The 16,379-nt window shown below is 39.8% G+C and overlaps 1 protein-coding gene across 2 annotated transcripts in view; it reads right to left on the reverse strand.

Moving 5' to 3' along the window:
- Window positions 1-16,379, reverse strand: part of sema3b (sema domain, immunoglobulin domain (Ig), short basic domain, secreted, (semaphorin) 3B) — an 85,320-nt gene that overhangs the window by 35,801 nt on the left and 33,140 nt on the right. Inside the window, exon 1 of one of the 2 annotated variants that reach the window (XM_042491326.2) lies at window positions 1,564-2,348. The exons of the other annotated variant lie outside the window; for it this stretch is intronic. The gene's annotated coding sequence lies outside the window, so the exon portion shown is untranslated. Of the gene's footprint in view, window positions 1-1,563; window positions 2,349-16,379 lie in introns of those variants that run through there. 2 annotated transcript variants of the gene reach the window in all.

Raw genomic sequence — 16,379 nt, forward strand, 5'->3', positions numbered from 1 at the left:
GTGCCATTTTTGATTCAGCTCAGATAAACTCTGCTCGGCTTGTGTGTCTGATGGCTTCAATCCCAGCAAAAAAGAACATGAAAGCAGAAAACCTTAAATATGCAGAGAGAAGAAAGAGAAGAGGAGAAAGTGATGCAGGGTGGCGTGGTTTCACATGAACATGCTGCAGACTCAAACAAACAATTTCTAGCGGGAGCAGAGGCTCAACAAGCTTGTAAAAAGTGGGAGTTTGACAGTGACCACAAATTTGACAATGTTATTGGTTGGAGCCATGAGATAATTTTGCTCCTGCAGAGCAGAAAGCTAAGCAGTGCCTCATTTTCCTGGAAAACTTGGAAAAGAAACAAAGGTTGATGAAAAAAGAACACTTTCAAACCAAAAGGGAAGTGTATGATAACACTGTTCTATGTTGTAATTGTGACATATGTGATCCATGAATGAACTTTAAAAGTCGGAGCTAAGAGGGAAGGTAAATGGAGGTTTCACACACAACTGTTAAAGTGAAGCAGCCATTAGCCAAAAGTGACTACCATGCTTTACGGGATTTATACTGAAAAACAAAGCGAGGAAGAGAAAGGGAGACGAACCAGGCCTAGAGAGCTTAGTTGTTCTAAAAGACAAGGAGTGAATGAAGGAGCCGGGGAGGCTACAGCACTCTGCTGGTCGCTGGTACCCAGCCATCTGGCCCAGCATCATTGAAGGAAAGTTTCCCAGCCTGCGAACCCGTGGCTAGCATTTGTTCAGTTTGGCTAAATTATTCTCACTAGTCAAAGTTTGAATGGGAGAAATGGAGTCAACTCAACCTGCTTGGCTGGTGTCCAAAATGCCAAAGTTGTGCACCTTGCCAAACCTAAGCTGTCATGATTATTCATATCTTTTAAATATTTTATTGGTTTAGCCTGCACAGCCTGATACATTACAACTGCCTCGCTGTGGCCACAAGAAGGCTTAAACCTATCATCTGTTGTAACATGCTCTGAAAAAAAGGGACAATGAAGGAGCCATCAAGGCGAGGGCAGCCTGCTGGTAGCTGGTAGCCGGCCATTTGGCCATGTTAAACCCTGGAGCAGCAGTAAGTCAGGACCTTACAGAGCCGCCTCTAGTCTCCTGACTGGAGCTGCTCCAAACAGCTCTCCGAGGGAAGACAACTCACTCTACTCCCCTAAATGAAACTACAGAGCAGATTTCAAAGCAGTTCTCGGAGGAAGGTGCCCACATGTCATCAGGGTGACTTGGAAAAAGATACTTGGGATTTTAATAGCTCAGGAGGAGGAATGCAGTACAACATTAGGGTGCAAACACAACAGGCTGAGTAAAACATGAACAGTATTTCATCATGACAGCACTGAAGTCAGTTTGTGATTAAATGCTTTTGAAGCACACACTGATACAACTGTGTAATTTAAGTGTATACCACAAAATTGATCATAGTATTGTCAGAAAAGCCCAAATTCTGTGTCTGCTGCATCAATATCTTGATTATAACTTGAAATGATGAAAACATGCCAATGTAAGCAGTGACCCTGAATGCTCCTGACTGGACTAAACTCAAAATGAACTCACCTGTCCATTCGTTTCAAGAGGAACCAAATTCCGAAAGAGTTCAGAACATTCCAAGACGGGATCAGCGTCCACCTGAGCCCGACATGCCTCTGACAGCAATGACCGTTTCCATAGTTACTGCTCTGCTTTATCCTGTTTAACCTCTCATAGTCTTTCCATTGCAATAAAAAGGGAAACAAACATGCCCCTGTGAGACAAACCCTTTTGATTATATGCTCACAGTATAGAGAGTGCCGTATACACACCTACACAAACTCACTGAGCTCTTGTTATGTGCTTGCAAAGCACCCATTCTCAGGCTTGAGCATGTCTAAATTCAATGAGAATGCACAGAAAAGTGAAGTCCATGAATTGATTAAAAAAGGTTTTAAAAAGTATGAGGCAGGTCTGAAAAAATTCTATTCAGAAATAAACAAAATTATATTAAAAAGAAGTGGTGAAAAAAACTTCTGTAATTCCAGTGATGAGAATGGTGCCTGGAGGGCAGAAAGAGAGCAGCGACAGAGTCCCACTTTGGTGCAAAAAGTCCAGTGAGTCTTAAAAAAGTCCCAAAAAAGCAGCCGGTGTGTGAGTTAAAAAGCAGCGCAGTGAGATCTGAGTATTCCCCTGTCTGCAGTCAACTCTACTGATGAACGGCTGCTCTCCAGCTCCACTTAGAAAAACACACATCCCCTATGCACACACATAAAACTCTTCTTAACACACACACGCGAGGAGTTCACACACACACATTCACGCACACACACACAGTTTTCACAGGAGCTGAGCGGAGTAGAAGTGCTCAGAGGGAGAGCAGGCAGGAATAATGGACTTAATTCAAGAGGGGAGAGAGAAAGAGAGGGAGAGGAAGAGAAAAAGGGAGGGAGGGAGGGTGGGGTTGGAGAGAGGAGGGAGGGTGGGAGGTGAGAGGAGGGGAGTGGAAAGGGGCAGGGACAGTGTGTTAGTCTCAATATGTGTATGCATGTGTGTGCTACTGTATATTTGCATACTTGCATAAAACTTCAGTGATGTTGATTAACATTAAGTAAACTGAATTGAACTTAAGTAAACTTTAATATTAGACTTCAATGCAGCAGCAGTGACTCCTTCCACAAAACAGACTGGTGACTTTGACTTGGGTAAGTCTGAAAGGTCTCTATTTACTGTGTTATTTTGGGATGAAAGTTGACAATTGTGAGAGAAACATGAGTAATCTTTGTTAGTTCAACACACTGGTGCACATGGGCGGATTAAGAGATGATGGGCCCCTGTGCACAGACATGCAAAAGGCCCCACCACCTCAACTACATAGAAGCAAACACACATTGTGCTGGCTTTGCCTCTGTTAGTTATTTTGCATCTCTTTGTAGTTGCCAACATATCCTTTTGGTGTTGTGTCTCTTTGTGGTAATTTTGTGTGTCCTTAAAGTTCTTTTGTGTCTCTTTGAGGACATTTTGTGTCTTTCTGAGGTATATTTGTGTCTTATTCCATCATTTTGTGAGTCTTTGCAGTAATTTTGTGACTTTCTTAGTACCTCTCCATGTCTTTGTTGTTGCTTTGTGTTTCTTTTAAAGTCAATTTTAGGTACATTTGTGTTTCTTGGTCACTTTTTTTGTCTCTCTGTTGTTCCACCTTTTTGTGGTCAATTTTACTCTCATCCTGGTCAGTATGTGTTCTTTTACTTGACATTTTGCAAGTGAAAGTTATGGGAGTCCCTGACACTTTGGGATCCTAAGCTTGCGCCCAATACATCCATTCAGTAATCCAGCCATAGTCCTAGTAGACACTTCAAAATACTGTTTGCAGATTTAGAGCTATTTCAATTAAAGAATTCCTGCCTCAAAAATCTGTTAGCAATTTGATTGCTTGCTTTGCTTGCCTGAGATGAAAAACTTGGCATATTGTAAGAATTAACATACAATGAATTGCAATTAAACTGACTTGGCAAAGAAATCATGACATACATACAGTATTTTAGTTTATCATCCACTGAAAATGTCAGATCTGTGACGAGAAAACTAACTATCCTAAAATCAATACATGAGACAAATGAAAATGCCATATCTCCATCATGTTTCACACATTGTTATCCACCCTGACTCACACCTGTTTAATTACCTCATCCTGTTGTGCCCTGTTCCTCTATGATGGATTAAAGGCATCTGACTGGAATATATGCACCCAGCACCCTAATTTTGGCCAGTTTTCTGGAAATGTAGTACAATTTTGGGTTACATTTGATGGCACATGACTAATGTGTTTCTACTTACTTAGCATTACTTACATGACACGCCTCCAAACTGATATTGCACAGGTTAACAGGTATGACCCAAGATCACGGTGGTTGCACAGTTTGTAGACCGAAGCCTCAAGCCACAAAAATGAGGCTTGAGATTTGGGTTAACTGCTGTGAGACGTGACTTGACTTGAGGCTTGTCTTGAACTTTACTCTGACAGACACATGACTTGCCTCAAAAAACAGCTTTGACGCACAGTTTATTTCTGTATTTAGATAACAGAGCAGTTTGGATAAAGATCACTGCAAACAAAAACAGAGAGAAAGATTTGCAGACACTACAGAGTGACTGTATGCTGGTGTGGACGGCATGTAGACTGATAAGCTACTGTAAATACAGTAAAAGGGTAATTGGCACACATTTATAACATATGAGGGTTTACATCATCCAGTGCACTTATCAGAGTTGAAGTATGGGTCAGCTATCCATGATAGCAGCATCTGAATACATGAATGTATCAAAGTCCTGAAAGCAAGGAAAAAACTATAATAATGTAAAGATTTAAAGTTTACAAAAAAATACGAAGACATCAATAATGTCACTTCTCAAACATAATACCCAAGTTTGAGCAATTTAAGGTCCAGGAGGGATCTTAAAGTTTAACTTAATTTTTTAATTCTAAGAATTCACATGGTTGGATTTAAAGTGATATTTTTTCAGAAAGATTTCAATTGTATATTTAACACTTACCCATATAGACTTGATAGGTGGCTGTGAAAGTTTTCTTTTTTTGTTGTTCTTATGGATAACATTTGCTGTTGTTTGCTTCACTGCACTCAGCTACAATGTATTCCTTTGATGACATGTTTTCACGAGGGAAAGAAAGTATCAAAGCATCCATTCAACTGATCAAATAACTCCTGCAGCATAATCCACTCCTGTCCACTGATATGCTCACGATGTTCCTAACACCCAGACTGGGTGGAGGGTAACATGAAATGATGAGTTGATAAACAAAATGCAGCCCTGTCTCCTTGAAATTATATTCATATACAACCAGTCTAAAACAGCCTTTATGTTTGAGGGAAGCATTATGAAGAGAGAATTTTTTTTTCTGTTAACATAACAAAGAAATGTTGCTAATTAAGGTACCTGGCACAAAAATGTTGAGACTGACAGGATGTTATCATGAACTTTTAATACGTTTTTCTGTAAAGAGTAATGCACCAAAATTCAATCTTATCGCATGTAACCATGAGCCGGTAATTCATGCATAACTTAGATATTTGGGAGGGCTGTGATCAGGGGGCCAATGCAAATGACAAAAGTAAAGAGGGAAGAGGTCCCATAAGGAGGTTGGTTGGGGTGGTAAACTGCTCACAAAACACGGGACTAACCCTCACAACTTTCTACAGGAAACCAGCATTTACACAGGTATTCATAGTAACTTTACTTGACTAAACTTATCCCTTAGTAACTTAAAATTAAATGCATAATGTTATCCCTCGGGCGCAAATTCAGAGGATACGATTTGAATTGTTGTATGAGGATGTTTTGATACCAATCTCTGAGGCTAAAAAATTAAGCCAAAAACTGCAGTTCCTCAAATGGTCATTTGAGACTGGCTTTAAAACTGAGTGAATTCCTTTAGACACCCATGTTAAAATGTCCAACATTACAGCAGAAATTAAGAGGTTTACACCCTGGTACAAAAAATGGTTTTGGTCATGATAGCTAATTTCAACATTTATGAGAACTATGTAGAGGTTGATTTCTTTTTTTTAAATAACTCAACTGTTTAAATTTACTATACTATATACTGTCTATGGTTGATACTAAACATATCAGCAACATGTTTATTGACAAGGTATTTCATTTGTTTTCCAGCAAAATAGGCAGCCTTGCAATAAATTAAACAGTGACTCCACCCATACTGATTACAGCATTATTTTTTTTAATTCTTTTTTTTTAACCTTTTTTATTAGTCCCATATTTAGCCAACATCACAATCTTTCCCTTACCTTAACTAAAGTACTTTTGTAAACAACAACTTAACAACAGAAGGAGTCTGGATGCGAATCCAAGACTCGGGTGTCACAGTTCTGCATTTGGTATGTCCACCATTCTGCCCACCTCCCTTTAAATCCAGCACATTGCATAACTGTAGTGTTTCATTAACTTTTTAAATTTTAGGCTCAAACCCTCAATCGATGTACAGTGATTTTAACACCGTTACAATCGCAATTGTGAGTGTGTCCATCTTTTCCACTCTTGCCCTATTCCTTCACTCTTCATTCCAGTTGCCGGTGCAGTGATTTGCCTGGCAACCCTGACACACACACTCACACACACCTACATACTCACTCTCACCAGAGTAGGGTGCCCATACAGAGAGGTCATGGGTCTCACATTGGGGGTTCACTGGAGTATGTGTGGGTGTTGCCTCTACATTTGCCTGCATTTCTACCCACAATACACCCTTGCCTTCAGTGCTTTAAACACTCTTGTGCACATGGGCATTGGCACAATTGAAGCTATTGGTGTGTTTGTGTGTGTGCTTGTCGGTATGTTTTCAGCCCCATTGCCCGGCCCCCTGCTGACCTGTCTGTCATAAACCAGTCTGATGTCTCTGCAGACTGCAGAGAGAGCGCTGTGATCCTGACAAAGGCTTTTGTCTAAGCCAAAGCCTCTGTGCTTTTGAAACAGATGAGGGCTCAGTTTCCTAATAGCGTCTTAGTGAATCTTTGTTTTATTGCAAGTCAATGAACCGAAATGATCTTTAGATTGTTGTGTGACCACAATCAGACTTGGTGTCTCCCATGTTGGAGTCTCCCCCTGTGGTCTTATTCAATTAAGGTATTCCAAAAAAAAATTATAGAAGAGAAAACAAAAGATGAAAGTGAAATTCTAAAATGTAGTCATCTTTGCATTGTAGCCTACAGCAGGCCTACAATACAATGAGTAAAGTAATTTAACTATGTCGAAAAAGTAAATATATCTGCATCAAAATTATTTCATGTCATAAAAAATATGATATATTATATTGTCTTCTGCAATGTTTTGTATAATGTCAATAGAAAGGGTCCGTCTGTGACTCTAGTTGCAGGAAGGTTTGGACTTTGGCTTGATCATGCAGATCAACTTGAGACAAACATATCAATATCATATTAACCTCATACATTTAGTAATAGAGAATATTACTTATACAGAATACAAACCCCTAAATGTGCTGTGTTGTTTCCTATAGTCAGAGCTCACTGTTTTCATGAAGTGATTGTTTTTGTCATGTTTAATGTTTTGTAAACAGAAGAGCAGGCAAATGCTCACATGACACATGAATTAATGTACTTGTTTAAGACTTATTTAGGCCTAACTGTGTAGGTCACTACTTTCAGAATATGTGATGGAAATTCAGATTATCATACCTGAACTAACTTTTAAGGGAGTCTATTTTAATATTTAAAAAAAACAAATCCCATAACTCTTCAACTCTAGACCTAAGCTTAGACCTAAGTAAATATGTGTTAATTTGATTAATAGGGAACATCAACCAAGTCTAAAAATTAGGTAATTTGAGATATTAGCAAGCTCCATTCACATTTCATTAGACAAAATTGTTTCTTCTCTTTTTTCTACATATGGCGTAATCAGAATAAAGGCTATTAGTCTCGTAAGATGATTAACTTATCCACATGTGTTATGTAAAGCTTAGTATCTATAATGCAATGCAAAACATCACGTACCACAAAGACACACATTCTCGTGTTGGATTACGTCAGTCTTGCAAAAACATAACAGTTAAGTTCATTATGTAAACATACCTCTTTAGCGGCAAATTATTCCAGAGGATATACTGTTAGAAACTACTCAGATGCCACAGTAACACTTACCCAAGCATAGCTGCACAATGGCAGATGCTGAGACGCTCTGCTACCTTCTACTTCTAGGGCTCAACAGAAAAATACAGTAAGACTGGAAGCTTTCTTCTTAAACTAAAGGCTAGGCCCAGAATAGGTTAATCAGGTAATAAGAATTAAAGGAAGTATTTCAACTGTGGGGGTGTATTATACTAATATTAATGCAGGAACGAATCAGTTTTGAAGGCAACTTTAAACAAAACACCTGGCATTAAAGGAAAATAGTGCTTCAGTGTTAGGTGGTCATGCTTCATTGAAGTTAATGACGGCATACTGACTTTAAAAACTGCACCTATTAACAGAGCTGTGGAAACAGAGTGTTTTTGTTGGAAGAGAATCCCTGAGCAAAATATTGGCTTCAAATAGTCATTTCAACATCTCAAGATGTGTTCTGGTATGTAACCGTGGAGTCCACCAGCCTTCAGCTTCATTCTCTCTGCCATAGGCGTAGGTGTTATAGCTGTGTTCATATTTTGGAAGCCACCTCCTTTGAAGGACATGGTCGACAAATGTATAGCTGCCAATGGATGAGAGATGAACAGGCTGGAGGTAGGCTACAGAGAATTCACCATTGTGTCAGTCTAAGTCTGCCCTCAATTAGCCTCTTCCAGCAAAGAGGCCAGCATGCACATTCTCATCCCAAGTCATCACATATTGCCACTTTGTATTGGACTTCTGTGTCCAAATATTACACAATAGGTATCCTTCTGCATCTGCTCTTCACATTCCGGGATACTGCTACTGTGCTACCATCCGCCCGCCCTTCCCACCTGCCCTATAGGCACCTTGCCCCTTATATTTTGTTATTGCGGGCAGTGTTTCAACCTGACATTGTCCAGCCTTGATTCATGCAGATGTGAAAAGTGGCTTTATGCAAAAGTACTGTCAAAGCACCAGTATTTTATGAGTTTGAAATGTGAACAGACTGGCATTCAATGTATTTTGGGATATGTGTACACGACTTTTGAAGAATTTGACTATGCCCTATACAGACGTTGTCGATAAACCAATTTAGGAGTCAATATACAGACCTTTTTGGTGTTCACTGCATCCTTCTAGTGATGCTCTTTTTTCAGGGCCAAACTGGCTATATTAGAGACGTGCTTCCATCCTGTTTAGTAATGATTACTTCCATTCGACCTACTGTGTATGTTTGTTCTCCTCAACATATCTTTTGCTTTAGCTGGATAACTGATCGAAATCTACGGAGTCACATTTTATTGTTGCTCCACCTGCATGAGGAATCCTGCAGGACAGATGCAGTCTCTTCAAAAGCAAGGGAGGAACAATGGATTCAAACAGCATGTATGTACAGCAGGCCAACCATAGCAGTGAAATCGGTGTGACATTGCAGTAGCGTGACACCTGCCAACATTACAAGTGTTGCATTGTAAACATTTGTTCAACAGATGCAGATATATCCAGGCCTAGATGCCACGCCTGTAAAATTAGCAGCATGAAATACCACTGAGACAGCCAAGAACTTTTTCTCTCTCTCTCTCTCTGATTTGTGGCTCTGTGGGTGTTACACACAGACTTTACATGAAAGAAATACCAGTACTAAGTGGATCATTAGCATCACTGCATTTCTGGAGCCCATGCTGCCAGCTGTAACCACATGCTGTGTGTTTGTGTGTTTGAATGCGCGTAAAGTGAATTTGTCTATTAATAGCATCCACAGCAATGTCGGAACCCACTGGCTATTAGGGTTGGGGGAAAAAATGATACAGCATAGTACGTCGCTGTTTTTGTGCAGAAATTTCATATTGTTGAAGGAATGCCATGTATCTACTTCTTTCTTCTTTTTTAAAATATATTTTCTAATTCATGTCATGAATGTTTAAATTAGCTATAAAGCCCAAAACATTTTTTTTTTGTACCAGGCTGTAAACATGTTTATTTCTGCTGTAAAATGTATCACTTTAACATGGGGGTCTGCAGGGATTGAGTTGGTTTTGGAGCCAGACTCAAGCGGCCATTCAAGGTACTGCAGTATTTGGCACTTCGTGTTAGCTTTATTTTTCAGCCTGGGAGTTGCCGCTTTGTTCTGCCTCTCCACAAAGACTGCTTACCTGCTGCACAAACATAACTGGTAAACAATACTCTACAAACAATCTACAACTGGAAACCTTCCATTGTCCACAGAGTTGGCATACATTCCAGTTGAAATGGAATAGAACAAAAAGCCATTTTGGTGTTATTTAGGGCTTCATGGTGAAGCAGTCACTGTGTCTACATGGCCAGAAATCAAACAAAAAAAAAACCAAAATGGAAAAAACGATAAAGGGCTGAAATAAACTAAGAAAGGAAGGAACAGAACTTTAGCGGGCAGGGAGAAAAGCTAAAGAAAAACAAAACTGTGTAACATTAACCTGTCTCGTAGTAGTGTCTAGTCTCTGTACTCCAGCTGAGCCAGATAGCTATCCATATCTAGCTGTACTATATGTGTCCTGACGAGTAGTCCGTGACACGGTGCCCTGACCTCCTGACACCACAGGGATTATAGGGGCCCCAGTTGAGAGTGGCGGGAGAAAGAGAGTGTTACAGTTAGGCTGAGTGAGAGAAAGATGGGTCTTGCTTGGGAACCCCAGAGGCACAGAAACCTGTAATCCCCCTGTTTTACTTTGATGTCATCACAGCCAACTGAAAGGATGGAGGATGGGGGGGTGATGGTGGGTTGGCATGTCAGGAGGGCAGTTTATGTGGGTGGGTGGGGGCCTGACTGAGGTGCCAGGAGGCTCAGAGGTGGGACACACACTCTCACACACTCTCACAGGCACGCAGTCACACACCATCTGTTTTGGAGGGTCACTGGGTAGATGAGACCACCTTCAAGCATAAGCTTCAGTGACACATTTTCACACACACATACACACCTCAGAGAAGGTTCTGAAGTCACTGAGTGGATTACAGCACCTTGCATGACCACGGCTTTGTTTCTTTCACACACATATACATCGGCACACACACACACACACACACACACACACACAACAAGCACTATTTCTCGGTGGAATGCACATTGTGGTACTAGTTCCCACCACTATTATATCTAGCTGGCTGATCAGTAGATAATGAAGGTCTGTATCTACTCAGTGCAGGCAAAAAAAATACAAGTAACTAAAGTAACCTCAATTGCCCATCAGATATGAAGAGGTACAATATATATGTTTTTTTTTATTTTTTATTCTTTTAAATACAGTAGTACTAAATAGCCACACTGGCAAAGTCAGACTCACACTGTTTTGAGTATTATTTTTAGAAAATATGAGAGTATGCAAGCATGGGTTTGGAGCCAGAGGTACAGCCAGGGCCCTGTAATTCTCAGCTTCCCTTTAATCAAACCTGGGCTGTCACACTGCTGCTATTTCTGAGGGGATTCAGGACAGATCACAGTGAGGATGGATGAAAGACAAAAACCAGGGAAATCACCTACTTTAAGACAGTTGCTTTAAAGTTAAGCCCGCACAGAGAGCACACTCAAATTTTCACTTTTTAAAGGCCCACACACACATCAGTTCCCGCATGCCATCCAATCTTGTGCATGTTTTTATTTATGCAGAAGGTTTGAATTGGCTTAAAGGGTAAGTTTGGTATTTTTCCACCTGGACCCTATTTTCACATGTTTTGTGTCTTAGTGACTAATGGAGACAACCTTTTTTTATAATTGGTCCAGTATTGAGCGAGAGTGTTGCAACTGGTAGCTATGAAACAGGATGTAATATAACCACTCTGTGCATTTGTGCACTGTCAATTTACATCCAATAAATTTGCTTGTTTTTGCAAATGACAGGCTCAGATTGTAATTCTAAGTATCTGGCATTTTATGGAAAACATCCCTACAGAGAGAGATCCTTTTGTCTAAGAGATGGCCCTGAAATGGCTATTGCCACACCCACCAGGCCCCATTTAAATCAACAGCAATTTTAGTACGTATTTTACAATGTATTGTAATTTCAGCCTTTACAGAAATTTCTGGTCACTGTTTGTAAACAATATCACCAGCGAAAGTAAAAGCCGACCCCAGATTCACTTTCATTTTTGAACAAGCTTTAACCACTTACATTTCACTGTGCTATGGTAACATTTTGTCTTTGCCATGTCTGAGATTTTAGTTGCTTCCTCTCTGAAGTGCGATGGTTATGGTCTGGCATTTATACACTATTAGGATCCTAAGTTTTCTGTGTCTAGCCTGTTATCTTTTGGACTTTGTTTTGGCCGTTTTTCTGGCTGTGTTTTTCCCAGTTTCATGTAATTCATTCCTGTTTTGTGTGTTTCCTGTTTTATTTTGTAGGTTCACTCCTGTCTGGTTGTGTGGGAAAACACATCCAATCTTCATCCTTAAAAAACAGGCAATTAGTAAACAAAACCACTTACAGACAACCAACTCTTAAATTAAAAGCACTCAAATTCAAAGACTTGGTTGATTTCAAAACAGTTTGAATCATTTACAGAGCAAAAAGTTAAGTGCTACCTAAAAATATCTAAAAGTTGTTGGTTACATGACTTGAGAGGATTTTTTATGCTAAAGAAACAATTGGTGAGGGCCATTAGTGAGGACTACCACTAAATATAACTGTATTAGGGTCAAAGGACTTCATTTATGGAACAGCTGTAGCATGGAAATGAAAACATGTAAAACATTTCACAAATTTAAGCGCATTTTTAAAAACAACATATTGAAGGCATATGAGCTGGTAAAACCTTGTCCCCTGTTTCACTGTGCCAGTTGTGAAACAGGGGACAAGGTTCTACTAAGGTTGGTAGGTTGCTTTTGACTTATTTATTTATTTTTTGTTTGTTTTCTTATGTTTTCTTTGTGTTGTAGTGTGCATGTGTGTGTTTTCAGGCTGATCTGTTTAGGTTTTTGTCTTTGGATTCTTTTCTTGTCAATAAAGTTTAACAAAAGGAGTCGGAGTTCACATGTATAGACTTCTTTCTACTCCTTTTCCATGATTTATTATGTTGTTTATTTAATATGTATGATGGGGATTCTGGTGTTGTTTTTCTTACTTTCATTTGATTTTAGTTTAGTCAGTGCTTTGACAAGTAAAGGTAAATGGTTTTATCTTCTTTGTGTGTTTTACCTGCCTGAGTAATTGTTCTGCCTTGCCCTGATTAGATTCACCTGTCCCTCACTAGTCCTGCAGTCTACTCACCTGTTCTCACTTCCCAATTAGTGTCTCTCCCTACTTATACCAGCCTAGTGTGTCTTCACTTTTGGTTTGGAGTTCAAGCTGTCTCTTTTGTTGTTTGCATTTGTGTCCAAGGCTGCTACCTGCTCTCTTGGTCTATGAAAGTTGTTACTTTTTTATTAAGTGCTGACTTCACCTGAGCTCTGTTCCCAGGAGCATCCTGAGCACAGCAAAATACAAAGGAAATAAGAAAATGCAGGCAGATTTATGTTAATCTTGGTTCTAAATAGTAGGACTTTTCTGGTGGTGTTAGTTCATATTCTAATCTGCCACTAAGGAGGACAAAGTCAATAATCTGTCACTTCAGCACCTGTTTTAGTTGTTAAACATGTTGACATACAGTATCATGTTCTGACTCCATTTTTTTTCAAATAAGAGTAATGATGCACTGGATACAACCAGAAAAGAGTGTGGTGGATTAAAAGATTTAAAATGTGTCATATCAACTGGCAGATATTCTTTTATTCCCGTGATTTTAAAGACAAAATCTCTTAATCTGAACTGTCGTTACAGCATTCAGATTTAGAAGACTTTTTTTTTTTTTTTTTGGCTGAAAAGCAGGCAGATAAGGAACAGGGTGTATATAATGCCCCCCAACACACACACACACACACACACACTGCAGTGTTGCTGTGCTGCCTGTGCTGCTTCATTAAGGCCTGAGATGTGATAGCAGTGAGCAGACCCAACGAAATGATTTCTGATCCTGATGGGCACTGATCCAACCAGACAGGCTGCTCTCAGCAACATCGCGGATTAATAACAAGCATGCACTCACACACACGCACACACACACACACACGCACACATGCACACTGAAGCACACACTTCCCAAGGAGTTGTTGAGACGCTAGATTGTACAGTTATTAGTGTGTGAGTGCGCACATACAGCCTCAGGGGAAATCTGAAACAAGCTCAGCAATGAGCAGATTTCATGAGAACATTAGTGGTCCTGACACACACAGGTGATGCTACTTGTCAAAATATGTAACATGCACACTGTCTGACACAACCTGCTGCAGTGGAAGCACAGTGGGTTATAAATCACAAATTATGAACATAAATTATTTTCGAACCCAGTTTCAAAAAAACAAAATCTCTTCTCAATATTCTTTTAAGCTTTTCGACTAAATTTTAAAAAGCAAAGCCTGAAATTGTAAGAAAAATTGTAACTATTATAGAAATTTGTGGATGCAGTGTATATAATATTTCTCAGAGGCTAAACTAATCTGGAGGCAGAAGTAATTCTCACAGGAGTTGTTAAATGAAGCTTGGTGAAGACAAGGAGAGGGTGCAAGAGCTAATTTAATGAAGCTCTGTGCTTTTTGTAAAGCTGAAAAATGAAGCCAATGCAGAAGTGCCAAAACTGGCAGTTGATCTAAGTTTAAAGTTGATGTCTTTAAACCTCCATGCTGAAATTTCACAATTTAATTTTATGGGGAAATAGTATCACATGGTGAACGTAGTTGTAGATACAATGTTTTTTTGCCCATATGCAAACTGGCTTCAAAGCCTGGCACACTTCCTGCAGGCCTAGGTTAGATGACTTCTTCCTGAAACCCTACTGTGGTCAAAAAGGGTGAAGATAGCTATAGTATAGCTATCCAAGTTTAAAATAGGCATTCCTGTCTAATAAGAATATATATATATATTGCCAATCATTGCATCTAGCTGGAATATTAAACATTTTCCTTAAATGTTTTATTTAGACATTAACAGACGAGATCAGGCTTTCAGGTTTCAGAACTCAATTTGAAGTCCTTTTTAAAAAATTATCAAAACAAAGCATCAGAGATTTAACACAGTGGTGAGAAGAAATTACGCCTATTTTGGATTCCTTGTACACAACACGCTATCAGCAAAGCCTTAAAGTAAACATTCACAGACCATGTCAACCTTCACTTACAATCACTTTCCCAAAGTGAGGAATTCAAAAAATGCAGCTGCTTGCTTCTCTCTGGCAGACAAGCAGAGAACAAACACACACACACACACACACACACACACACACACACACACACACACACACACACACACACACACACACACACACACACACACACACACACACACAGCCTGTGATCATAACCGCTGCAGCAGATTGCACAAGTGGTTGAAGTACTTTCAGCTTTGCCATAATTGTGATTTCACTTTTAAATTTAGGCTGTCAAAACAGCTGCTCCCACACAAACACTTAACTCCCTCCCTCTCACACACACACACACACACACATGCGCGCGCACACACACACACACACGCAAATGAACATGTCTCTCAGGTGTATGCTACTGAGTGCTGTCTGTGTCTGGCGGGCCAGAAATCCCCACCATCAACCAGTAATTGAAGACACTTAGAGGGGGGGAATGAAAAGAGAGGTGGGTGAGTAGAAAGTGATATGCTTCTATGGATATGTAGGAGTTGTAAGACTATTAGATTTAGGTGTTCATCTCCAATGTCGAACGAGTTAAAGACACTGCCACGTTGATTTCCCACTGGGGCCACCCATTTCGCACCTAAGATATTTCTTGAGCCAAAAGTGAAGGCATGAACAGGGAAGATGATATAGGAGTGCAACAGGAAGTCTCATAAACATGAAAACTTAAAATGATTAGATGATGAGGAGAGGGCACGGGAGAACAGGATATAAAGAAACCACAGAGCCCACACATACTCCCTCATCATCTTTTTTAACTTTTTCTTTTACTTGGTTGCAGACTTTTGTCCTTGTGGTGTTCTATTTTAAAATCTCCACCTCCTTCTGGACTGCAGTCCTTGTTACCTCTAACTTTGCTGTTATATATCCAGAAAGACATACCTTTATGATGGTTGGACTGTCTTTCACCTGGCAATATCCATCTAAGATCCTCCTCCAACTGTTCAGATGCTCCAGCCAACATGATCACTCAAATCAGACAATTGTGTTTACATCTACCGGAGCGCTGTTTTTAATTTACTTTATTTCATTAGATAGTCCACTCATTATCAAGTGACCATGCTAAGGTTTTTGTGTAGCATCAAGCGGAAACTTCTGGTGCTAAGAAATGAAACCAATTTGGAAGTGCAAAAAACTGCAGTTCCTTGAATGGCCACTTGAGGCTGGCTCCAAATGAGAGTCGACCCCCAGAGATCACCATGCGAAAATGTCCAACTTTCTGCTGTCCAGCAGAAATAAATATGTTTACAGTCTAGTACATATGGGTAATTTCCAAAGGGAGGAATGTTTATACAAGTCAACAGTTTGAGTGTTATGAAGGCTTAAATTTCTGCATAATTTAGAGTTTGACTACTTCCACTGACAGGTTGTCTGCAAAGCTTCGCAACAGTAAGGGTCACATCCACCCCTCGCTCCTCTACAGCTCCAACAGCTTGTCTAAATATGACCACTTCCGGTTCATTCTCATTCCGAACCCGAGAGGGAGGGGGGGTCCATTCCTATGTGAATGTGATTTTTTTTTTTTAAATCTACACCTACCCATGCACCTCCTTT

This window comes from Plectropomus leopardus, chromosome 9, assembly GCF_026936395.1.
Source record: "Plectropomus leopardus strain MGB_pleo_1.0 chromosome 9, ASM2693639v1, whole genome shotgun sequence".
In the NCBI taxonomy this organism is placed as follows: Eukaryota; Metazoa; Chordata; class Actinopteri; order Perciformes; family Serranidae; genus Plectropomus; species Plectropomus leopardus.